Here is a 27,842-nt window from a genome sequence, read left to right as displayed (position 1 = left end):
TTTGTTTAGCTGTCTGAATTTAATTTGAATATATGACAGTGAAATGCTGTAAAGAGTGACTGAGCAGCAGAGGGATAATTGGCATTAAAAAAGCTTTGCCGTTCACCAAGAGATCAATGTCACATGAAGTATAGTTTACCAGTATCAGGGAAATGATATGGAAATGTCTTGTAGATGGTACATTGTTATATAAAGTCCAGTACAACCCCACGTGGATTTAGCAACTTTCATTTTGAAAGGTTCATAATAACATCTCTAATGTTACATGTCCAGCTTTTCTAATAATTCCTCAAGTAATCTTTTTTATGATCATTTAATATCATGAAAATGTGGTTCTCAGATAGAGTTTTGCCCGTTTGCAGTAAACATCCTCCACATTTATGTCCTTATTTTGTTCTCAACTTTCCTAAGAAAGGTGAACATTTTCTTTCTGTTTCCTTTGTCTTCTTATGCCTCTGCGCCGACGACAGCCAGTTGCCAGAGGCTTTATGTTTTCAGGTCGTCCTTCTGTCCCATTCTTGTGAACACAATCATTTGGTGGTCAAAGGTCAAGATCGCTGTCACCTCACAAAACAGACTTTTTGTCTTGTGAATGTTTTACTTTCTGAAACATCTCCAAGGACTCCTTCCAAATCTGGCACAAATGTTCACTTAGACTTGCGAATGAACAGATAGGTCAAAGGTCAAGGCCACTGGGAACTCACAAACCCTTTTTTTGCCTTGTAAATGTCTTATAATAAGAACGTGTGGATGGAATCCTTTCAAATCTGGTACAAACATTCTCTTAGAATCATGGAGGAACTGATTAGAATTTGCTGCACAAAGGTTAAAAATGTGTTTGGCCTGTTGACCATTAAATCTCAAGTCTGCCTTTGAGGAATTGGACTCAAAGTCTCTTGCACTCAAAGATTAACTGATAAAATGTTAGTGGTCAAAGGTCACAGGGAACTCATGTGAGTCTGAAAGAAAATGTTAGCACACTGACACTCCACTGGTTGGCGGAGATATTCATCTACAGGGCAGTAATTATCTTTTGCTGTATGTGTGAGTTATGTTGAAGTGAATTAATTACTATTTCATGTTTTGGACTTAATGTTATATTCGTTTTCTTTCCAACATCTGTTAGAAATGAAGTAGAGAAGTTTTTCGTATTTTACTGTGAAGCTCCTCCTGAGGTTTTTAACTCACAGGCACAGAGTATTCATGTGAATGTCCTGCTTCTACACAAATGCAGGAATGCTGTGTTGTTGTCTGGCTCCTTTGCTGTAAAGCCCTGAAAAGTCAGTTCCCAGAAAAGTGTGGCTCTTTACCCAAAATACATCGCAGACACCTGCACAAAATGACTAACCCGTCTGAGTCCTCGCTAACACACACTGAAATGTGTTCTGTGCAGAGTTTGCAGTGCTTCCCCGACAGGATTTCTATGGAGAGACTTACAGAGTCTCAGTGTGACGTGTTCGTCTGACGGATTGTTTCTGAGCTTCCTGCAGCTCTCAGGACATTTAGGACTCGGTGCCAAGAGATGTCTTAGTACACACTGTACACCGTAGATCCCAAACTGCCACGTACTGTACCTGTCACTGTGCTAGATAGAGACTATGGACTCAGAGAGGCTTAAATAACCCTTTTCCTACAGCGGGAGTGACTTTATTTATAGTGTCACATAAAAGTCTGACAAAGAAGTATAACTCCTGCAACCAGCGGGAGATAGTTGAACAATAAACCGAAAAATTTATTCAACTTAAACGTTCATCTCCATCAGGTGAGCCGTTGATTTAAATGCACCAATCTACACAGTAAGAGACAAAAACAGCAAACAGCAGAAATGCTTCTTCTGATTTATGTTGGGATGAGTATAAAGCAGATTACTGTCCCCCAGTGTGTGTGATTTAAAAGAACAAACTCTGCAGTGGAGACTCCTGTCATTCTGTGGTCTTCCGCCCTGGTACCCAGCGCAATGAGGGGGCAGCTGTCCCAATTTAGCTTTGTGAAAAAGTTTGGACGTCTGAGTCCTCGTGTTGGATGAAACTGTCGTGTGCCTGCACAGCTGTCACCAAATCCTCATTAAGTTTGACAAGGTCAGCGCCAGTCCTCAGAAATGCAAAGTTTTTGTCAGGAACGAAAAAATCCGCAGCAATCCTGCACGGAGAGCTGTGGAAAGACCGGCTCTGAGAGAAGTGAGCAGCACAGGTTCTTCCAAAGAAAATCATTTTCTTTTTATAGAGTAAATTGGTGGACGTGTGTGTAAGAGGTCATGCAAGCTTCTCTTCTCTGTAAAGGTCAGTTTGGAGAAATATCGTAAACAGACCCGAGGCAGATTAGAGCTCGGTCAATATATCGGCCAATATGAGCTTCATATATATGTATCAGTGTAGGTGTTTATGTTTGATTGTATGATGGTAGTACAACACAAAATATATGAGAATAACGCTCCAGTCTAACACTAACCCTGTCCCTTTAAATTCAATCAAGCTGTTATCAAGTTATCAATCCTTTAAATATGCCCCACTTTCAAGATCCATGAATTATTCCCTAGGAAGTCTGAATGTTAAAGAAAGTGATCATAAAAAAACTAAATGTTATGAGTTCTTCCCTGACTCACATCACGTTCTTCTACCAATTCCTGGAAATCTGTTCATTTGTTTTTGTGTATTTTGTTTAAAATCAAACCAACATATAAAAAAGGGGGTGAAAACATAACCTCTCTGCTGGAGGTAACGATGCAGAAAGTACTTTTTACATTTTATGTAAAATGATTTTTTTTCTTAATTCCAGTTCTTTATTTTGTTGTATTTGTATTTAATTGTATCAATTGCTATTTAGAATAAGGTTATTAACTATCAAATATCAAGATTCAATTTCTTTGTAATAATTGTTTGATAACAACGTTTTTTCATATAAATTATTCATATAACTTAAATGAATAATAACCAAAACCCGGCACAGTACATGTTTGACCCACTCTGAGTGGTACAGGGCCCAGGGTCCTGCTCCCAGCAAGTGGACGGCTCTGTCCACTGTCGCCTATTGAAAGGAGGCTTGACGGGAAGGAGCTCTCTCTCTGCTGCTTTGCTTTGTGTTCTTGGATGTTTGGTGGTTTCCAGTTCTCTTAGTTTTTTGTTTTGAAGTTAGCTTAAGGGAAACTCTACAGCCCCTACAGTGTGTGTGTGTGTGTGTGTGTGTGTGTGTGTGCGTGTGCGTGTGTGTGTGTGTGTGTGTGTGTGTCCCAGACTCCCTCCATCTTTTTGTTCTTTTGGGCCAGCGTCCAGACGGCCAGAGTTTTGGGTTTGTTTGAATTCTGGTTCAGTTTTTTTACAAATCATGTTCCTGCTCCTCGGGGTATAACCTCCTTTTAATATGCTGCCGGTCACAAGGTTGAGCCAAATGTTTTATTGTGCGTGAAACACATCACCAACAAGAGCAGAAACTAGAAAACACTTTCACATTCTTTTTACTTTCCTTCTCCTCTTAAAGAGATGCAGAGTCCCAATGAAAATGAAAATTAAACCATACATTTGCAGAACTATTGAATTGTTATTTGTTTGGATATGCTAACCTGCTGCTCTTTGATTCTCATATAAACTTTTACTATTTATTTATTACAACACTGCACACACAGCTTTCAGTATAGAAGAAATACTTTCAGCAGAACTAGGAACAACATCATCTGCCATTTTTGGTTCCAAAAAACATATCTAAGGTTTTCTTTAAAAGACAGAAGATATATTTTGTTTCACCTCTTCTATTTGGGCTGTTGTCAAGTTTAAGGTTCATCAATTTCTATTTGGGAGGGAACTGCTTGTTTTTCTCTTGTTCGGCCTCATCTGAGCCGGAGCAAGTAATGGATGTGTCCTGCTCACATCATTTTCAGGAGGAACACAACAGACTGTTAAGCCATTGGTTAAAGAACAACACCATTTTGTCTGGTGGGTATTGAAAATGTAAGCATCTCAACACCAGTGAATAATTATGTGTTTAATCCAAGAAGTGATGTGTGTTTTTTTTCCTAAAAAATCACTTTAATTGTCCTCTGGCTTCAAAGCCTCTTCCCGTCTATGGTCGGCTGCCGCAGGGCGATTGTGTCTCTGCTGCAGTCGACCCAGCGTTTCATCACTTCAGCCGTTTGTGTGCGATGACCCACTTGTCCAGTTGACATCATTTCAGTCATTTTGTTGTCTTTTTTTTTTTTACTTAAATTGGTTTAGAAAAGTGAGAAAAGTGAAACCGCCGCCATCGCTCTGCAGCTTCTCACATGCCAGAGCGGACGACTTTCCCCCGGTGGCATCTTAACTATGTCTTAACTAAGATTAATGGAAAGCAACAGTGACAAATAGCTGCTGTGGTGTCGGGACGGCCGCGGTCATGAAGTCCCTCTTTACAACAATGGCTGAGCCGCTCTCACTTCCTCCTCTTCCTCTGCTTATTTATTAATAGTGCAATGCGTGATTGAGAAATAAACAGTCAACGCAATCACATCAAATTTTAAAGTCAACACATGAACATTATTTCAATATTTGAATCATGTGGGTATTGGATTCCGGATCACGTCAAAATGGACGAGAGAATTTAAGGTTTGCCACATGAGCAAATAGGCTCAGGGTCAGATTTTGACAGCAGAGGGACGATGGGTTTGTAGAGAAGTGGACACTTGAAATGTCCAAAATGTGAAATGATTCATGTTTTAATGACATAAAGTCATCGGTGAATGAATCCAGGTCAGTCAGTCGGTCTCAACTGTTTGATAAAGAAACTCCAGAGCATCTTCTACATCATTACTTTTCATACTTTGGTCCTTGTGTTGTAGAAGCTCATGGCACATGGCTCATGGCACAACAGCAGTCATTCAGGTAGTTCACATCTATCTTCATTAAAGTGTGACTTATAAATTTGGTTTAACTTAGTTATTAGATGCTATACAGGGTGAAACATCATGATTGACAGCTGAGACGGTCGAGCCTGTGCATCTATCAGACACACAGCCCCACACCACGATTACTAATGTGCAGACTGTGGCTCCAGATGACATTAAATCAATCACAAGATGGCGGCACACGTATCTGGATTGTTTTGGCTTTGTTTTTATGCAAGAGGAGGGAGTGGAGTCATCATCCATCTCTAACTCCAGTCCATGTTGTGAATAATATCTTAATCCTGCATTTAGACTTACTGGTTTGATGCATGTATACCGAACACACTCTATGTACAAGCATGTGTATTCTGTTTTTGTTTATATCTCATATATACGTTACAGTAAAGTATATGCAGCTCCTTGTAAAGTGATTCTGTGAGTGGTGAAGAAAGATTGAGAAATCCAGGATTAAAATCTTAAAGCCGACAAAGGCTTTTCTCTCCGTCTATATTTTCCACTTTAAGAGCCAATTTCCTGTGTCATTGCTCTCATGTAATAATCTCAGGTAGGATACAGTCATTTCAGCGCTTGTAAAAACAGCAGCGAGTTTGCTCACCTTGCAGCAGTCCTGTAAAACACTTTCTAATTCCACTGCAAACTACGGCGTTCCTGCTCCGTGCTCTCATTTGAATACATTATGTAAAGACCTCTTTGTCAGCGAGTTAAGTTATTCCCTGGAAGTGAGAAAATAATTTTAAAAAGCTAGAAGACGCAGACGTCCTCATGCTGAATACTGATAGCACTAAATCACCAATAATGCAGGAGTAATGAGGACGTGTGTCAGTGGGTTAGTTGAAGGAGGTCAGAAAAGAGCGGGGATCACACTGTATGTCAATCTCACTCGAGCGGGGAAATAACACCTAAACCGACACAAGTGAACTATTTTTCCGTTTTTTTTACAAATGTAACGTGAACTGCAGAAAAGTCACAAAAGTTCACGGAAGGAGTTGAAGTGCTGATTGTATTCAAAGAGAGAAACCGGATCCTGGGAGACACAGTGTGATGCCAGCGAGTAAACTTTGCCTGTGATGGTTCTACCTGGCTGCTGCATTTACAACACAAAGACGGATCTTCTAGGTTTGCTGCTGGCACGCTTTCTGTCGGGAGCTTGTTTCTGCGGATGTGTGAGGAGAATTGAAACGATCTCCTCTCTGAAAAAAAAAATGACTCTCTTTTCTTGCCAAGTCTTAACTTTGACCGCCTGTGAGACTCTGACGCGTTTCAGCCCAGTGACGGCGTTTGTTTTTCACAATAAATTTGCCGAGACGTATTTTCCTCAAGCGTGGCTCGCCGTGTTCTTTAATCTGTCATGTCGCCTTCATGCTCAGTTCATGTTCAATTAAACCGAAGAAATACAATAGTATCAGGTCTGAAACACAATTTGTTGTTTCCCTGCTCCGCTGACTTTCCTAATTGTACATCTTTCCGCTGTTATTCGTTCGCCACACATGTCTTTTTGTGTGTTTGGTCTGTGGCGCAACTCAAGTAAATAATTAACACGTGAGACGCGCCATCTTGACTCGTGTGTGTTTTTCCTTTTTCCAGCTCTTGACTCTTGAAAGTGCTGTTTCCTGTTTGTGCATTCGAACTCAGACTAATCTTTAACCCACAAAAAAAGGAAGAATTTGAACGGACCGCTGTGTTGAGAGACTCTAAATGTGGATATTTCTGTCATCCTGTGGTTTTCAGATGAGCTTGGGAGCTAAATTAAATTATTTGACCGACTTGTGTGCAGGAGATGTCTGAGTTTGACACGAGCTGTTATGCTGCTCAGCTTCACAATAGAAGAAACCATAAGTAGCAATCATGAAACTGCCAAGATGCCATTTACCTGATAATGTCTGTTTTTTACATCGGGCGAGCTTTTCTTTTCTTTACAGGTCAATGTCAGAACTCTTCATTCAAATGAAACATTTCCTCTATTGGTTAAAAGGGCAACGACTTCAGGCCTTTTTACATGTCGGTGTGAAAACTGTTCAAGGCCTCGATGCTTTTCAGTTTTCGTGCTTTGTCTGTTATCGTCATTTTCCTTTTATAAGAATAATCACAAACACAAAAACTCTTTCTTAGAAAGAGAAGTGCACAAGTCAGTGTGATTTGAGTTGGATGAGGATTTAAAGGTAAACATTAAGGTAATTTACAAAGTTGTGTGATATTTTTCAAAGTACACTGCTAAAATCTTTTCCCTCTTTTACTTAATAGCTTCTCTTGGAAATCTTACAAATATTGTGATGTTTCCAACCACTATTAAATGGTCAAATTCAGTAAAATTCCCTTCACTATAATAATTCTTAACATTTCATCATTTTCGACAAATTGTCATCATTATACGACTTTGAAAAAGGTATTCAGTGAATGAGAAGTTTTTTGTTGAAAGGTATTTTGAAAGCATTGTATTTTCTATCTTCCAAAAGATACAACAAAACATTTCTATTTGAGTATTTTTCTCTATAACCAGATGAACATATCAAATTGAAACTTTTTCTCTGACAGAAATTCGCTGTGAACTAAATTTATTTTGCACCTCACATGCAGCGATGGAAACAGTCAGAACCCGTCAGTGTTTGAAATTTTAACCTTTAGTTCGTATCGTCTCCATCAAGCTAATCACAGTGATTTTTTTAAACACCAGAACAAAGTGCCGCAATGAATCATCCCTCAAAGCAGCAGGGACATTGCGTGGAGGTGGGGTCTGCCACATCCAATTAAGGTAAAAAAAAAAAAAAAAAGTGAATTTAATTACGGAGCCCTCCGTCAGGACGACTCTTCTGAGAGATCGGCAGAGATATCCCATTAACACATGGATTTGACAGAAACCCCTTCACTGCAATCTTCTTGGCTGTATCATGTTTTTTATTTTTCACCTCTCCTCTAAAGCAAGGGCAGCGCTTTCAGTCAAACCAATTGACTTCTGCGTGACCTCAATCCTCAAGACTTCAGTCCAGAAATGCCACACACAGACCAGGAGCCGCACACTAAGCCCTGAGAACAGGAGGGTTTTACACTGTGGCCTGCCTAATTGACTCTGTAATAGTGTCATAGTTCAGTGGCACCAAATTGAACTGAAATTTCAAGCGGATACCATGAAAAATGACAAAAAAAGGCTTCGCGGTCCAAGTCCTTCGTGCACAAGAACAGTGTTGATGAAGCAGTTCATATTACACCCTGTATTTGCATCTTGTCACTTATCTTCATTTGGACGTTTAACCGTCACTGTGCAGGACAACATGAGGTTTGACTGCGTTCACATTTATTTCTTGAAGAAAGACAGTTTCTCAGTGCTCACCTTAAAATCTCAGCTGAACTCGTCTGAGTAGAACAGTAGAACTGCCCGAGCCCACTGAGGCGAGAATGATCTTTGAGTTTGGATCAGGTTCAAGCCTACAAGATGTTCTTACACAGCAAATGTCTGTAATCTGGCAACAAGCGTGCGTGTCAGGGACAAGGACACAAACACACAGTGCAGCCACAGCAATGGGCTCGACAAACAGAAAGCCTGCCAGGTTGGGGTCAGGCTGGGACGGATCGGACGGGAGAATGTGCAGCGTACGACCGTGACTGTAACATCACAACTAGTCTTTGAGCCAGTCGTGATCCACTATGCAAACTATGCAAATTAGACCGGTTTAATTATTAGAAATTTGGAGGATACTATGTACAGAGGGTGAATGGATCCAGTGTAGACCTTGTATCCAGGTCTTCAACTTTTGAAACAAACACATTTTCAGTTCAATTCAACCCACGTCCTTGGTCCAATTTGAGGCAGTGAGTGCACCACATGACTCACCTGTACACAAAACAATTATCCAAAGATAAAAACATTAGAAAGAGGTCAAATACAAAAGCATATATAACCATGGACAGTCCATGCAAGACTGAGAAGCAGCAGAATTCCAAAACACGTATTGTTTGTACAATAGCTGTTCATAAGTCACTAAACTTCCTTCCACGTCTACTTGTTTTATATTCAGGCAACTTAAAACATTCTCCTGATGGAATTGACTCAGACTGTTTACAGAGGACATCTGAGGTTGTTGATAATCCTCTCAGCCCACATGAGGATCTGGTTCCTTTTTAAATGTGCAGATCGTTGTGTTTGACCAAATCTGTTCGAACTGAGGTGAAGGAAACCTTGAAATAAACAAAGCAAATTGATAAAAAAGTAAAGGAATAAAGTGTCTATATTCGTCTAACTAAAGGAGTTCACTTTCTGCTGAGCCTTTTTTTTACATTCACAGACTTCACATATATACTGGAGAGACAGAGTGGGAGTAATTTGGAGGATTATTAACATGATAATTATTTATTTTTTGTTGGGGAAAAAAAACGACATCACAGCTTTGCTCTCAATTGGCGAAAAAATGATTCAATTAAAGCTGTTTCAACTAATCATATAATTCTTCCCAAAAAATCCACACTTGTTATATCGGTAGTAATCAACACGTTTAGATCTCAATGACCTTTGTTTCACCCCTCGGACCGAACGCATCAGACGACCGGGATACTCCTCTTGATTCTGTGTGAACAGCCGGGGCCTCTTCCACAGAGAGCGTTTCTCACAACTCTGACCTGTCCTGTGCGAAAAGGGACCGCCGCTCACCAAAAGGTGTTAATTAAAAAGAGGGGGGGGGGGGAAGTAGTGGCCATATGGACGAGGCCAGCGAACAGCAGGCTCCCACTGTTTCAGAATTCCACTTTGCTGCTCGTCTCACTGTTTCTGTGGACTTGAGGTCATCTGCAGTGACAGGCTGACAGTGATTAGGTAATAGGTCTTCACAGGCCTCTGGTGCTCTGTCGGCTCACACACGGGGCCCCCCCCCCCGCTCGCAGATTTGGCTACAACGGTTTTTGTCAATCCCGGCTTCGCCAGAATGTGGAAGAGTGACCACCCACTTTTAAAACAGCTCCAGAAAACATTTCTAAAAAATAGTTTTTAGCCTTGAAACCAACCTGACCTGATTTGAGATGAATTCCGACCGTGAAACACTTAATTTGGATAAAAAAACAATATTGGAAATGGAGGAAAAAATAGACAAAGGCACAAGACTGTGTATATGATTATTTTAACCCTTTTAGACCGGATGCAACAAATACGTGTGTATGCCTTTAAGACCGGGTGCTTCTTCTTTTAGAGTTGGCTGAGATGCATATGAAGTCAGACGTGAGTGATGAAATACATCTTGATGCTTTTTTTTTTTTTGTTAGTTAGCGCTCAGAGCAAAAAGGTGTTAAAGTTGTGTTTCAGAAAATGGCTGACAAGTGATATCGAAGCAGAGAACAGCAGAGTTTCACAACAATGATGGATATAACAAGGAGGGAAAATTCAGACCCAGACGATGTTGTGCTGACCGAGCCTCAGAGGCATTTTTGAGGAGGAGGAGGAGGAGGAAGTGGGATCTCGGCGAGTTTGGGAAAATACAATGATTTAAAATGAAACCAGATGTTTAAGCCATCAAACGTTGTTGACTTTGTGTCTCTCTCTGCTTCAGAGGCTGAGAAAGTTGTTGAGAACGTAGGAGTTTCTGTCAGCTCCTCAGAAAACCCTCAGGTTCCAGGTGGTTGTTTTCAAATGATGCTCAGATGCTTAGGTTTAAGAGAGAGCTGTTATCCGGCACCTTAGGTCCTATTGGGTTAAGAGAGACTACACATCCCATCAACCATTACAAACCCACATGCTGGCCCTCACTAACACTGCTCTCCAGTACACGACCTGACTTCTACCCCTTTGAACACAGCACGTTAGAAAGAGAAAATCATGGTTGTTCTGTCGCGAATATAATTCTGAACAATCCACACATCAGGGAAGTCGGTTTTACGCCCAAGAATTGTGGGTAATGTAGTACGACTTGTTTTTCTTAACACGCTGTTGATATCATACAAAATTGTGGCTTCTACAGGAGAATAAGAAAAGATAAGATAAAACTTTATTGATCCGCACACCGGGGGAAATTCAGCGTTCAATACAACATCATTTCATAATCTGGTGGTAAATCTACCGTGGATGGTTACGACGTTCCGGCTGATTTTGACCACATTGTTGAGCTCTATTAGTCTTATTGAGAACTTTTTTTTTATGAGTGAATGCAGTGAAAATATTTGCTGTTGTATTGTGGATGGAAAACTGCAATAACAGTGAAGAGGGTTTTTTTTAATAAGAGAAGCATCAAGAAGCGATCCGCGGCGGCTCAAGAGTATGTTCGCTCCATAATTGACGTGCCACGAGCATAATTTCCCATCATTAGAGAGACCTGTTGCCTGGGAGGACAGCCGCCTTCCCAACGAGGAAAACCCGAGCCCTTAAGCTGCCGGGCCTGAGAGATAACAGAGAATAACAACTGCAGATATATGGATAAAATATGCGGACCACAAACAAGCCCTCTTCTCCCAATTATTATGCCGGGTTGTAGAAATCATATCAGGCATTCTGTTATACATTATGCAGAGCTGGGGGGACATTTTCATAAAAACTTGGCCCAAGCAGTGCGGAATGAGTGCAACCTCAAGACTGATGTGTGGAGTAAACTGTTTAAAAAAATGGCTGAATTATGTGCAAGAACTCTTCAATGACCGTTTACTGATGACACTTCCGAACGAGCGCGTCTTGAAGAAACCCCTCGGCCACAGGGGGGAGCAGCGACCTCTGTCCATTTGTCACCTCCTCACCAATTAAACGCCGACAAAACACCGCAGAGGGAGCCGTCGCCTTCGTCTCCTAATTGACCGATTGATTTGGCGACGTTTCCATCAGCCTATAAGATGCTTTTTATGATGCGACGCAGACGGCGCTGCGTTTCATTTACCGGACCTGCCAATGTGGGGAGGTGATGTAAACACCATTTGCTGGGGATGCAAACCAAAAAGGGAAAAAAAAGTCAAGTGTTTTGTTCTGCTAATTTCCTGTCGCCACTCAGTCTGCGGAACAGAAATAGACGTAGACAGAAATAATGTAAAGCCGAGAACATTTTCAATAAGATTATAGATATCCAAATATCTGGAGCGGCAAAGGACTCGTCTGCCGTGTGGGAGTTGTTGAAAATAAGTTGCTGTTATTGTTGACGTCTGGTTGGTGTATTGAGAGCTGCCCTGAGGAGGGAACCATTGTTTAGATATCCTCCATTCATGTAGGATCGCCCCCCCCCCACCCTTCAGGATAATTGATTTTCTCTTAGTCTTGGTTATGAACAAAAGTTGAAGAATGATTTTGTGGAAAGATTTTCCTCAGTACTGACACAAGGTTGATGACACGTGAAGCATTAAACTGTTTTATTTTCAGTTTCCCCTCTGAGCAAAACAGGCAAAAAATAAAGATGAATCACTCTCAAATTTTATAAGAAATTTATTCCATTTATATTTACTGGTTACTCGTTTATTTCTGTCTGCGAGAATAAAGCTCCAGGAAATTACTTATGTGGCTGTTTAAAGACAAACCATCGTTAATGAGCCAATAACCGGTGACAAATAAACGCCACTGGAGAAAAATAACAGATGAGATGAGACGGAGATGAGCAGCAGCGTCTGAATCATTTTGATCTAAACTCGTCTGAGTGTGTACACATTTGTTTGTTTAGTGTTTTTCCGTTGGTCTAATCCCACAAATATTACTGAAGGGGTCGGTGTTATTTCACAAAGGTCACCGTGTACCTGCAGCATTAAACCTCCTGAGACCAGAATAATATTATTGGTGACGGTATCTTTGGTGCTTCCGGTTCACTGTCTGAAACTGTGCCGACATGAACGTCACATATTTAATATTATGTAATTTTGGCAGAATGACTATGAATCTATATATTCACGACTCTTCCACTGACATTAGCTTTAGCTCCATGGGTATAACGAGTTTTGCAAAAGTGTGTGTTTTGCAGTGGATTTCAAAACGATGATGACAGGCGAGAAAATGTAATTATAAATGATAATATGATTTATGTGCAATTAGCTTAATCGGTCTGGGTCAGGTCACAACTCTCAGAGAAGCTGACTGTTTTTTTCTGAAGCAGCCTGAGCGAAGAGGATCCAGGTTTGATACCAAAGTCTTTTATTTCACTGGAACATTCAGATTTTTTTAATTATGTATTTTCACAACACATTTGGAATTAATTCAGTTATTTTTTGGACACAGGTCTGTCTGGAAATACTATGGAAATATATCCTGGTGACAAAAGGGACCACACTCTCAGTCTTGTTCTTCTTCACGCAGACAGATCCTGGTCAAAAAATGTTGGATGGCATTTTGGTTGTACTAAACTATTCTGACATTCAGTGATAATAAAGACAGAGTCGACTTATTCACATTCTCTAAATGTTTCCTGCACTAAGAGTCACTCTGTCCTCAGATGATCACTTTCAGAAGAATTATGAATTTCCAGTAATATAAGGACACTCTATGTTGGGAAGTCCTCTTCATGTGAAAATTGTTTTTAGTCAAATATCCTTGGGACAAAGACGTATGTGCTGTCGCTCACAAAGGCAGCATTCACAAACAGCATTCTGGTATTCAGTGTTTTGTGAGCAGAATGGAAAAAATATTCCTCTCACCCTGTGATGTTGTTAAGTGCTCGACTGCACCAAACCAATTTTGCATCAAAGAAGCGAGATGAAAAGAATTCAAAGCGACAGTGATATAATTTCCCCCCGAAATCTTATGCAGTAATGTTTTTTCTTTTTCTTTCTGTGCATGCAGCAGTTTTGATTTAAACATGATTTTTCTATTCACCAGATGTCTATAAATATCCCAGTAAATAACACAAACAAGCCGTTTGTAAAGGCTATTTTTTCTTATTACTTTCCAAACTGCACCTTTACAAAACACTAGTCAAGAGCTAATGACCAGTTTCATTTTAATTACCTGCAAGACCAGCTTCGCACACTTTAGATTACATTGTTGACTGCTTAAAAATCCAAAAGCACAAAGAGGACGTAACAAGAAAACACTGCAGAAGGGGCTGAATATGTGTGTTTGCCTTTTTGTATGGGGAGATTTCTGTAGTGATGACATAAGACCCATATTTGTAGCATTGTAAAAGGAAATATATATATTTATGAATGATGTATACAAATGTGTGAAAACACGACAAGTGGCTGTTAGTCCAGACACTGACTTCCACTCTTGCAACATGTGAATTTCCTGCACCTACAAAACCACCATACATGTAATTTAATCTAGTTAACGTCAAATAATAATGATTGTTGTACTTTCTCTGATATAGTTGTATAGTATAACACAAGAAAACGAGAATGGAGTTCATACGTCAACAGCCCAGGTTCTTCCTCGACCCATTCCACGTCCTCCCAACAAGTGGCATGGGAATTAGTTCTGTTGCTTTTATGTAATCTCGCTCACAAACAAAACAAACAAACAAACAAACACGCAAACCCCCAAACAAACGGACAGGGGTGAAAACATAAACTCCCGGGTGGAGGTAATTACCTAATATGCATATTGCCACTTTGCTAATTAACTAAGCGAACAATCTCATTTAGTTCCCTTTATAGATAGTGTTGTGTTTGCATCTTTACCTCTTTAAAAATTCCATTCTAGCTTTTAAAGAGAGGAACTCCACATAAAAACAGAGGACATGAAGTTTATTCCTGCGAGCACACACTAATAATTAAAAACCCAAAACAGATAAGAGCATCAGCACTGCTCTTATCTGGAAACCATCTCCACATCTTGTCCAGTCTACATTAATAAGGCGCGTTCTTATCAGCGGCTCCTGTAAATAACATGCAGGGTTAGTGTCAGGTACACACACATTAGCACAGACGCTCGTGGGAGCTGTCCACGCTGCCACGGTGCATCTCCGCCGGGTCGGCTACACGAACGCTGAAACGGCTTAGCGGTGCCACGACAGCATACATTTTCATGCATGCATATATTACCGCCGTAACGGTGTCGCTTGCCGTGCGCTCAGGGTTCACGGATTCACCTTCGGGGTCCTTGCTCATGCACGTGATGTTTGCAGATACACAGTCAGCCTCTCCCAGCTCAGAACGAGTCCTCTGAATTTCTCTGTCACGAGCCGGGTTCCTCTCCCTCCGGGCCGCCGCTGCAACCCACGTTATTTATTTATCTCTTAATGCACACTGGCACATTAACTCGCGCCCTCAGCAAGAAAAACGTCTTGAACCACTCCTCGCAGACACGGCTCCCGCTCGTTTCATACGGTATAAACAATATGAGTAAAGTCAGATAATGATGAGACTTTAATTTGCCGGGTTTGGCCTCGGGGCTCGCTGAGATTCTCCTGAAGACATGGCACCCACTCTGCCAGCCCAGTTTATTTCCGTGTGTTAATTTCTCTTTAGTCTGCATAATGAAGTAAATATCCCAATTTTATGACTGAAGGCGAGCTGTGCACGAGCGTTGTATTTAAAGATAATTTGGATTAGCTAATGTGCAAAATAGATTTGCTGCAGCATTGTTTGGAATAGGGATTAAATGTGTGCAGCTTCTACTTTAATAAAACCGTCTGTCTACCTTAAGAAGCCGTCATTACTGCCTCCACATAATAATTAATGTTGTTAAAATACACAGTACTTTTGATGCACTCAACACAATCTTTACTTTACTTTTTGTGCAAATTGATTAATGATTCCTGCAGATGGAGATTTATGGGCCTAACTCCAACTTTACAGTCAGAGACAAATAAGTGAAAGTACTCTGAAGGAAAAGCTAATTAGCCTGCCGGGACAGATATTCTGCTTCAATCAAACACATGAGACATTAATTTAACAATCTTAAGTGCGTTGTATAAAGCACACGGCACGAGTGCATTTAGGACATGTTCACTTCCACTTTTCTTGTTTAACGGTGAAAAAAAAAAAAAAAGTCCCTGCATCAGGAGCATAGTTCAGAAGAGGATGTACTTAGCCTCTTAATTATTCATGGCTGTGTTCTGGTCTTAACATCCAATAAACCAATCAGAGTGCCGTCTTCCATTAGCTTTAAAAAGTGCTTTCACCTCGGTGGATTGCTATGATAACTGCGGATGTGCCAGGTAGTAAGAAACAGATCTGCGCTGTGTACACGAGCAGATCTATGTGTGTAACTGCGTTTGTGTTGTCGGTGTATTCTACCATCTTGATAATGTGCTCTCAAAAAAACCCCAGTAAATAACACTGACACTGACTTCAGGCCAGGTGTCTGTTGGTCAGAGGCACAATCGCTTTCCGCTGCTTCAAGATAATAACGGTGTCAACAACGCGACTGACTGCACCTGGTTTTAGGACCAACACTTCCACTGGCACTCAGACGAGCACAAGTGCATTTGCTATTTAAACAACGTGGAGCGCCGGATGGGGAAATGACAACTGTGTCGGCCTGAAACTAGCAGAGACACTTGGGTCGAGCTCTCACATCGAGTATAAGAGAGAGAGAGGAACCGTGGAGATGCTTTATCTTCGAAGCCTTGTAAGTAATTAGATTAACACATTGCTCATCTACCAGTAAAGGACTTAAAGGAGGAACACAGGCCAAACACTGAACTGATAACAGACGACTCAATGACGTGGCAAATTACTTTAAAGTAAAGAAGTTCTTGTGTAGTGACAGTGTTCGTAAAAAATAAGTTTGTAAAAATATGACTACACCTTTAAATATTGTTTTCAAACTGCAGAACAACATAATTATGCTCCTGCAGGTACAGCAGATTTACTTTAGTCTCATAAGGTGAAGAAGGCTCAATGTTGGCGATCACAACAACAGCAGATTCATAACAACGGCAACAACAATTGATTCTCCGGTCCAGGCTTCTGCGAACTGACTCGTCCTGAACTGAACTTTGGGTAAACAGGCTGTTTGTGCAGCAGCCGTGGTGCAGCTGCAGGTTTCTGACTCCTGCAGCTGGTATTTTTTCTTGAAGCAGCTTAATTACTGCAGGTCACTTTTTACAGTTTCAGGAAGAAAACGCTGCAACCTGCATCAGCACAGACCAAACAGACAGCCCCTACCCAGAGGCAGGTTCACAATGAGACACCGCACCAGTTCCTTTAAAGGTTCATGTCGATACCTGGTGGATTGAACTCCACTCAGTCAAATGCATCTTTAATCACATCTCTCTCTCTCTCTGAATTAATCATAAATCCTCTGTATTTTCTTTCCGGGAGCTCGAAAAAACACAGCAGATCTTAATGTCTCTTTTTTTTGTTCATCTATCACCTGCTGCTCAACGGTTTTATTTGACAGAAGGAAAACCGACTTTTTTGCTTTACACTGAACAGAACCACCCCCACCCCCCATTCTTCAGAGAATGGGGGGTGGCACATCCCGAAGAAACAACTCAACTGCCGTAAGAGAAAGAACGGTGTCTTCCTCCTCTGCTTTGAGATGTAGCAGATGACACATTTTGTAAAGTCTCTAAGCAGAGAAGCTCTTTTACCGATGGGACGTTTCCTGACTAGCACGAGGACAGGCTGCACCTGTTGGTGGGGAACCCTCGCCGGCTCACGGCTGTGTGACTGATGCTGTTGTCAGCTGCGAACAGGTGGATGCACCTTTTAAAATTCATGAAAACTCCGTCGAGCCGCGGCCACGGAACAGAGTGAGGGAAAGTGAATTAAACAGAGCTTTCTTTCTTCGCTCGCCTTTTAGACTTTGACCCATTCTGAATCATTTGTATATGTTGGCAGCTCAGCCCCATAATTGATGCCATTCATTACAGGATTGAAGGGCGGGGGGGGGGGGGTTTCTAAGGTAGCCACACCATCGCTGAGAGCAACTTGGACTGAGATGATTGATAGGAGGCGAGCTGCATAAACGCTGAAGTGTTGGTTGCCTAAATGCAAGTGAGTGTTACTCTCTGTGCCGGCTCGGGGCGAAGCCATTAATAAACCCTGCAAATGATGATAGCCGTTGCATTGATTGTAGTTTGCAGCCTCTATTCCACCGGCCTCTGTTGCTCCAATACTTTGCCTCAGTAAACACAGGCATCGGAAATTGTTGACCCGGGCCTGTCTCCGCCATTGATCACCGCGGCGATGTTGGGGACAGCACATTTGCTTTTTGTTTGTGCAGCTGCTTAATTCATCCGCGGAGCTCGCGGACGGTACAGAACGGATCGAAGCGGGAGGAAAAATGGAAGTATGAGATTAAAAAAATATCGATTTCATCCCTGAAAAATGTGGCAGTATCCCACCCTGCTCCCCCTCGAAACCGACAGACCAGGACACCAGGAAATGTCTGTGATGTTTCAGGACTAAATCCTGCAGGGAAACGCGTCTCTCGTTAGTGTGATCACAACACAGAGGTATGTGAACGTTGTCGGATATTTGAAAAAAAGGTTTTCATTTTGAGCTCTGCTTCATCAGTGTGACAAAAGAACAGATTCACAGTAACTCCGGGCTGATGGAACAGATGTTTCTCGGCGTTCGGCAAACATCTCCTTTTCTTCCAGCCCTTCAAATCCCATCTTGCTTTGTCTCGCCCACACGTCGCTCCCCCCCGTCTCCCCCTCTCTGTTTCAAGTGACTGTTAAGCGCCTTGTCGTTTGCATAGAAAACGACATGCCCTGAGTCAAAGTGACATTATGTCAAAGTTTTATCCAGTGATTCCTGCCAGACTAAATCACTCTCGCGCTAGACCTCATTCAGAATTCATTTAGAAACGCTCTTTCCAAGCCCCCGTAACTTCAGAAACACTCTCCAGTGTAATGTCTTCAATAACAATTGAAATCCTGAACGCGAGCCAATGTCTTTCACTCAAGTTTTACAAAGAAAGTTGCAAACTTCCACGGCTCTTCAGTGGCTGCGAAATCTCCCGGAAAACAAAAATGGAGGGATTACGTTCAACTTTTTAAATGGCAACAAACAAATGAAAGGGCTGTTTGTTTTCCCCCCTTCCCACTGAAATGCCTGTCTCTTCTTATACTTGCACAAAGGATCGACTTTCACAGCATTTCCTCAGACTCCCACTGTTTGTCTTGGAGATTGATGGGCGGTGTTACATTTTTATGAAGCTATGAAAGGTCTTTTTTTATTTCATGAAACAAAAAAATGGTTATTTTGGGTCTAAGAGGTGAAAAATGAATAAAATGAGGAAAGTGAAATGGGCCATATTTAATATGCCCAGTTAGTCAGAAAATGCAAAACCATACATACAAAACACATCAATCAGCGTTTTGCAGAGTATAAATCCCAATGGAGTGTGCTTATCTTTTTTTTTTATTCCACCACCCGCTTTGAGGAAAACACCTCCACGCAATTTATTAATGCATGGCAGGAGCACTGCCGTCGTAAAAGCTCAGGAATAATGCTTCTGACGTTCCCTACAATCAATTTTTGATATTTAGCCCAGCCTACACATTCTCCTGATTTCATCTGGGCTAATGGGACAATTGGAATCCTATTTGTGTCTCACTGTGCAGCCTATTACCATATGGAAATCTTGTTGAAAATACAGCATCACTAAATGAAATTTGTTTGCTGCCATCAAGGATATTTCAGCACACGGCGAGCAGAAATTGCCTGGTTTCAGTCGTGTGTGCGTGCCAATGTTTTCCCATCACACAAGGCTCCAGAGCCCCTGTTGAAACCCCCCCCCCCCCCCCCCCCCCCCCGCCTCGCTAGCACCTATCCCATCACTTCCAAATACTACCCATCAAGCTCCCTGTGCAGGAATGAAAGCACATTTATCCCCCATCAGAGGAAGCACACACAATTTTAGGAAATCATTGCAACTCTGTGACGGTAGGGAACACTGCGGAGCGATAAAATATTATGGAAACAAGGCAAAAGGTTGGTTTTCATTGTTATGGGACACCGAGCGCCCTCCTCAAGCAGATGTGTGAATATTCTGCTTGGGACAATATTACTCATCGCTGCTGTTAAACTTTAAATACAGATACAGGGATGGATCAGTCACAGTTGGACAGTAAATCACTAAATTATTGAGTTTGGCTTCAACATAAGGTGCAATGATCCACGTTTCAAAGGGTGCAGGGAAGGTCCAGGCCTACTGGTATATAATCCAAGTGAATAACCTATAATATGACTGTGATTGGTTAAGATAATCGTTATTTTTTTTAATCGGAATCTGTTCCAAAGCATTTTCACCGATTAGCTTTTTTAAAGATAAATTCCAACTGAAAGGAATAGAGAAGAATCCACTTGTTTTTTCATAGTGTAAATAAAAAGGAATGATGACATTTTGATGAATCAACAGCATATTGTGGATTTAGTTTGAAATTGAAGAACTTTATCAAGTCACTTTATCCAGAACCAGCTCACAGCCTTTCACAATGAGCGAACTAGCTTTCAATTGAGATAACAAGCACCACAGTGCTAACAAGCCAACCCACTAACAGCTAACTAGCTCATAGGCCATAGCAGCATCATCTTAAGTTGTGCTGTTGGCTGGTTTGCAGCAGCAGCTCATGGATGTTATGAATAACACGTATATAGTTAAAAATGAATAGAAAAGTATGGTGAGCTAAAAACAGAAAAGCACATAAACTTTACCGGCTAGTTGTCTTACTTGCTTGGCCATATTTTATGTATTAATATGCGTGGACATTTGCTCTGTGGACTGCAATGTGAACTAAGGCCGGGTTCTGTCGTCATATTTCAGAAAACAAGCCGACGCAAACCTCGTGGAAATATTAAACCCCCCCAACGTGTGCACTCGACTGTTTTCAAATTTCAATTTTCATCCACACAACAGAAGAGTGCAATCACACCACTCTGCACACACAGTAAATCAAACCAGCTCTCGCTCCGTGATGAAGAACCCACCGGTTTATGCTAAAGATTAAACTCCTCCGGTTTCAATAGGAAACACAGAAGTGGATGGGTTTTAGCCAAAGCCACTGTTTTTGAGAGGGGAAGAAGATGAGAAGCGGATTAAACAATATTATCCAACCAAACTCTGATGCCCTTTGATTATTTTAGATTTGTGTGAGTATATCCTCCTCTCTTCCTTTGTTAAATCATATTATTGTCGCTGCTGGAATGACCTAATTTCCCCAAAGGGATCAATAACTCTAACTCAATAATCCAATCTCAAGACTGATGCTGCTCTGCTTCGCCTATGGGGGCATGGATTTGGTAATCCAGGAGTGTGCAAATCAGAAACTGTGTGAAAACAGCAGCAGACATCACTTTAAAGGTCTTTGACAGTGTGGGCAGATAAAACCACGGAAACGTTTTGTTCCTGGAAGCAGTCCAGATAATAATTAACAATGTCCAGACCTCCCTCTGTACATTTCAGGAACCCCAAACAGAATTCCTGGAAACATTATCAGCATGGGACAAATAATTGAGTTGGTGGTCTGTTCCCAGAAGACAGGTTTGTCCGTCGCAGCGCTGGGGTCGGTCGTCTGGTCGACAGAAAGCGATGCACTTTATTTCAAAATGTTACAAGATTATTTTCCGATTCAGCGGCATTGATTTGTGTGGATTAATCCAATTAAGAAAGTATATTAGTCTGAGCAGTGGCAGCCGCCCCAGCCAGCGAGGGAAAGACTTCCTGTTGATGTGATGCAACAAACTTGTGAATAAACGGATGTCGCGCTTCTATTCACACTGATTCATTTCCAAGTGACCTCTGGGAAGCACAGTGCAAAACGCACCACAGCCAAAGAAGAACAAAAATCTCATGCAGTTTTTGTTTTACTTGCAGAAACACAGGAAGCATCTTACGCAAATTGGCAAGGAATTAGATTTTGTACCTTCTCCTCTGAGAGGAACCTGCAGTTTTGCCAAAAAGCCGTTCTAACCACAGAGAAAAGTGACTCATATAATGGAGCGACACATTTTCAAAAATCCAGTTAAATAACTGGATTTTCAGGGCTGACACGTAAAGCTGAACTGTTTTGCATAAATTGTTTTCAGAGGTTGTTGTGTCTCAGAGAAAAAAAAGTTTTGTTGATGTGTTCCTTGGAAATCTCACGTTCACAGCTCTACCCTATAAAAGAAAAATTTGTTTTAAGTCTGTCTGTGAGAGGAAGTGGCCGCCACCACATTGCATTGTGGGTAATCAGTGTCTCATTGCCATGGTTTAGAGGCAGCTATAGTGATAGCAAGTGGGGAAGAGGGAAAATAAACTGTAAACATGTTATTGACACTGATAATTCTCATGTACAATAACAACATAAATAAATGAAAGAGTGCCAAAATATATGTGTCACTTTGTGGCCACTGTTTTTGGGTCTATTCATCTACACATACATATATTCATACATTCTTTATTCCTCTCATCCTTTAAGAGTCGTGGTGAGGCTGGAGCTTCTCTCCCCCCCCCATCACGGGGCTGACACATTAAGACCTGAAGACAAATCCACGCCCACATTCCCACCTCTGGGCGGATCAGACTCTAGACTTGACCTTCAGACTGTGGGAGGAAGCCCGGGGACCTGGACGAACCCCCCCCCCCACAGAAGACCTGGTCGATTTAACCACTGCACCACAGTGCCGCCCCGACATCTCTACGATCTAAAGCAAATCCAGCACAACCGCTCTGCCGTGATTTATTAACATCAGTGTTTCTTAAAACTTTCCAAAATGTGTTATATCATCGATATGTTAATTGCTAAGGTTGTTAGATAGAGGTACGACATTATATTAAAATGTGATTTTAATATTCTCATTTAAAATTCAGTCCTGCTCAGCAACCCTGCAAAGGTTTAATACCTGAGAAGTGAGTCAAAACGTAATCTCTACGAAAAGACAGAATTCATAACTGAGCTATACTTTGTTATTATGAACTTTCTCTTTTTTAATTCAAAAATCAATCAAGAGATTATCTTTGAATTTAACACTGTGTCATTTTGCAGCAATGACTGACACTGACTGTCAAACGCTGTTAACTCCTGTATTTATCCAATTAGTGTTAAAATGATCATTTGTAGCTTCAATACCACAATGATGCCTTCGAGTTCAAGATATCATGTTCTCTCGTTTTCATCAAAACTCTGTAATATTGAATAGTACAATATGTAATCCTAACAGAAAGATAATTCAATTCATTTTCATTTCATTTGTAAAGCACCAAACCACAACATACATTATCACTGTGGAGTCGTTCACAAAGGGCTTAATAGAAGCTGAGAACATCTTCTGACAGAAGTGATTCTGATTCGTTGTAATGGAGAACAGCTGAATGAGAATAGGAATTAGTTTGGAGAATTGTAATCCAGATTAGCTGCATGAGCCGTCCAATTTACATTATTGTTTTACGTTGTCAAATTAAAATCTGTTCTTGCTCTATATGGATTAGATAATTGCAGAGTCGAGCATATTTCAAAATCGAATCCCTCGGTCTTGAACCTCCGTCCGTACTTTTCCAATTTTCTTTTTCCATTTCTTTCCCAAATCATTACACAGCCCAGCTTTCAATTTGTTGCATTTTTACAATACTTGAAGTCTATACTTCTGTAAGTGGATAAAATATTAAGCCCAATAAATGTCATTTGAGCTCAATTTCCTACGCACATGACAAGGAAGCACGTTTGATGTCTTTTCGTCAGGATCCATTATCTGGTTTTTTTCATGTAACTATTTATGTACCATATTAGCTTACCAGCCACTAACCTTATCTGTACCGGTTCACATTGCTCTTTGTGGCCAATTTGTGCAGCCTCCTTCGGGTACTTCAGGATAAATTAAACTGCAGCATCGCCCCCCCATAGCCTCCCCCACACCCTAATCCACTGCTTTGCTCCCATATCTAAAAAAACGTGTGCTTAAATCCCCATGCTGCACCTGATATATGTATATAGGCCGTCTAACATTTCCTCCGGGTATCTGGTCCTTAAGATCAAGGTCGAAGTGGCAGTGCTTGCTTAAGAAAATTGCCATTTACACTATCTCTGAATTAACGGAGATACATAACCGTTATGTCACTGACAGGAAGCCCCTGAGAGAGGGGGGGAGGGAGAAGATGAGTGATGATTATTCAGCCATTCGCTTTGCCCAATTAAGCAATGACACGTAATTGTTTAAACAAATTGCAACAAGACATATCTGCGGCTCTCAGGGGTCATTTGCGTGATGTCAGATAATAAATAAAGACATAACTGGCTGACGCGCCACCCAGGGGTGTGAACCGGAGATTAAGAGGCCATATGGATGGAAGCAGGAACATCACTGACTGTGCTGTGATCTCCTCCCCGGGTGACTGCGGCCACTTAGAATACAGATGTTCTCAGATGTGGTCCTGTTGCTCTGATTGGAGCCATGCTTTTCTCTAATCCAATCACCACAGGCGGCTGCGTTATCCATCGATTTACCTCGCAGCCAAAATGTGGCTCTAAGAGGTTTGAGCCACAGTTTGACCACCCTTCACCAAATCACATGATAAGAAATGTGAAAAGTAAATACAACCCCTGGGGCAAAAAAGAAATTGTCAATAAAATAAAATGCATTCTTACTTTTAAATTCAGGAAGTGAAAGTGAAAAAAGTAGAAACATAATAATAACAGTATTCGTGCGTCGTATAAAAGTCGGAGGCCCCGAGGTGTCTGAACTCTTGTATATGACTCATTAATCCACAGATGAAAATAGACACACAAATATCACACAGTTCACCTGTGATCTGAGACATATTTATGTAAAACAACAGTTCTCTGCTAAAAAGAAATCTGGCGTTCACATTTTGAAGTGGCAATCTCGAAGGTTTCACTCTTGGTTGATTTTGGTGACACCTGTGGTGACTGGTGGTATAACAGCAGATGTGGTTTAGTACAGGTCATCGAATTCTGGTGTCAACTCATGTTTTGCCAGTTAAATGCCTTTAATGCGAAGCAGCAGGAAATGCTGAGTTTACATAAGCAGTAAGTAAAGACAACTTTTTTTACCTGGAATGTCGCTGCATACACCCAGTTTGGAATTTTACAAATACTATATAAATACTGCAATACTTTCATCAGTGGGCCAATTGCTCAATCACCAGTGTGTTACGTCAAACAACAATATGATAGGTATTATTTAAATATCAAACATCATCATGGAAGATATTTTTTGAGCTGTTTTCTAAAGATTTACGTTTTGAGCTTAGGGCTACGAGCCACATACGGTCAAGGGGAGTTGGTAATGAGGGCTGGACTGACAAACTGTTGGCTTTGGTCTTTTCACTATTGGATTTGTTGACAGAAGAAGAAAATACATTGTCGTTAACTTTGTCCATTACTTAAATTATTTAAAGAAGGAAACTTCAGATAAACCAGCACAACTTAGAAAGATTCCACTATGTAGCTCATGATTTACTTTCTATTACCAGGAATAACCTCAACCCAGTTTGTTCCTCGCATCTACAAATAAATCACCTAGGAGCAAAGCAGAGTTGTTTGTGTCCCCCCCCCCCCCCCTTTCTTCTTCTTCTTCATCTTCTTCTTCTTCATTTTACATTCCTCCCATGTGCTCCTTCATCCCCGCTCTGTGGCTAATGCTTGTAATCCTCCTCATCAAACAGGGACGGCAGCTACTCCATTAGCACGGATTCTCATGTTGATGTCAGCCAGGCCATTGGTTTGCGAGGGGAATCTTGTTAGGGCTCTTATTGACATTGTGTTTCATTAACTTGATTAATGACATCTATTGGGTCTCGGCTCCACAGTAATCAACATCTCTGCAGAGAGGGGCTGTCTGCAGCCACAGATGAGGCTCTCTGGGCCTCCGCTGCCCAGTGGTCGACACTTGACTGGCCCGTCCGTCTCCTGTTTGTTTCCTAAAGGCTGCACTCACAGAGAATCTTACATTCATAAATACCAAAGTAGTGCGAAGAGCGCGAAGTAGACCCTGGATGACCATTAAAACTTTCCATTTCCTGAGTGTGTTTCAGAGAACAGGCCCTTTGAAATGGAAGAAATGTGTCCATATCGGCCAGGAACACATTAGTTAAGAGGCTCCTATGGTAACATATTTCTAAAGCTCATTCCCTAATGTTTGCTTGAATAGAAATGCAATAGGTTCATTGCCAGGAGAACAGCAAGACTTCAAAGAACCCGAACAACCATATAGATCATTTGTTCCATTAATGTCTCCCGAAGTAGTGACGCAACACAAGAAACTAATTGTTAAGGGAACAATTGTGGCTTTGGCTAAAACGATTGTTTGGAATAAAATAAGTACCTCCGTATGATTACAGGACATCTGTTGTCATGGTGACCGGCATCGGCTCTCAGATTCACACGGGAAACAAACAGCTCTCTCCTGTGTTTTGTTGAACAGTTCATCCCACCACAACTTCGTAACAAATATTATGACAAATATTCCTTTTAAACTCCTTTTACAGGAGACTCGAAGTTCTGGACAAACATCCGAAAGGACGAAAGACACATTTTCTCACATTGGATGTTTTTCCTGAGCTGGTTCTTACACAGCAAAGTGTTTTTTTTTGTTTTTTTTATCCATCTCCGTGTTTCCTTCATCTGCTCTTACACCCGCTCCCTTGTGGGCAGGTGAGGTCACACGCTGGGGTCGGTGAATGTGAGATGAGAAGCCGCTCACCTCAAATACCCCACGCGGAGGAACAGAGAAGGTCACCGACTCCCAGCTCTAAGCACTGTTTGCCAGTGAGGTGAGATACAAAAAGGAGAGATCAGAAAAAACCCACCTGGAATTCATATTTACGTTTTACCGTCTTGCTTCTCACTCAAATCATATTTGCAAGCTCTCTTAAGGGAGCCGGTGCAGCTTCGAGCAGGTGGCTGCTGGGCTGCCAGGGAGCCAACTCATAATTAGATTTTATTTTTTGGGACTATTTTCTTGCTGAATTCAGCACAAATCAGGCAAAGCGATAGCAAAAGTGCAGCCGTGAATTTACAATATATTTGTAATACAATATGCCAACATTAAGTCAAAGGACACTAATGGCTTACTGCAGTAATGACAGTGTTTTCAATTGAGACATCAAAACTAAATGCTTATCACTTGGCAGGAAATATAACTACAGCTAATATCTGTTAATGTTCTCAGAGCCAATTATTTCTTATTTGACTTGAAAGTGTTGATTGGAGAGATATAAATATATCCACTGTGAGGTGGAACAAACCTGGAATTAACTTCATCTTCAAAGGCTGATTCATTTTATTTATTTCACGCAGACAAAAACAAATTACCAAATGATTTAGAATTCACACTTGTAGAAGGTTACTGAGAAAACAAGCGACATTAAAACACATGTTGAGTGATAAATATAGTATAATGCTCGAGAGTCAACCGCTGATAAATGTCAGGGTGCAGCACATTAGAGCTGCAGTAAACAATAATTTCCTGGTAATTTAATAGATTTACTGTCTTTTTTTATTTTATTACTTGACTCCTTGTTTGGTTTCAAACGGTAATAACATATTAAAATGTTTCCCCACACATTTCAGAGCCTCGTAAACCTGATGATATTCACAAAAACAATAAATCCTCTCAGGTCAGAGGCTGCAAATTATTTAACAACAGAGGCGTTGAGCTGAATAACAAAACGTGTGTTGTGTTTATGAAAGGAAAGTTCCAAACATTCTAAAAAAGCTTAGAAATTCGACAAATTCTGGGCCCAAAATGATGTCACTGTATTTCTTTGCTTTTCTTCGGCTGCAGGTTAAGTGAGTTTCGGTCGTAGAAAGATAACTAATTGGAATCTGCAGATGTGTTGTTAGCATGTAGCAGCCGGTTCGTCAGTACCAGCCGAGTGGACGTGTGCAGTTTGTGGTTTTTGATTTAGTTGTTTGCTGTTTGATTTGTGTTTTGGTGAATATGGTTATCATGTTCTAACCAGTTTGTCCATAATTGAGAAATCTGTATTTCGTACATGTCACCTCGTTGCTGTGTGTAATAAAAATAACCTGACTTGGGGATTTCTCTTTAAGTTGACTAAATATTTAAAGCTGTGAGGTGTTCTTGGGTCGGGCTGTTTTCAAGCATTATGTTTTCATTAGTGATGAGCACGTAACTCTGTTCTTCTTCTTTTTTTCCAGACGGCAAAGGAGTTCCGTGGTTTTGAAACGACACCGAG

The 27,842-nt window shown here is 41.1% G+C and overlaps 1 protein-coding gene across 1 annotated transcript in view; it reads right to left on the bottom strand.

The window, feature by feature from the left end:
• The window catches only part of LOC117761660 (metabotropic glutamate receptor 4-like), a 157,363-nt gene that overhangs the window by 35,420 nt on the left and 94,101 nt on the right, over nt 1-27,842 (bottom strand). The window lies entirely within an intron of this gene.

This window comes from Hippoglossus hippoglossus, chromosome 5 (genome assembly GCF_009819705.1).
Source record: "Hippoglossus hippoglossus isolate fHipHip1 chromosome 5, fHipHip1.pri, whole genome shotgun sequence".
In the NCBI taxonomy this organism is placed as follows: domain Eukaryota; kingdom Metazoa; phylum Chordata; class Actinopteri; order Pleuronectiformes; family Pleuronectidae; genus Hippoglossus; species Hippoglossus hippoglossus.
Note: the sequence above shows the minus strand (reverse complement) of the source record. Positions and strands in the feature narration are given on the sequence as shown.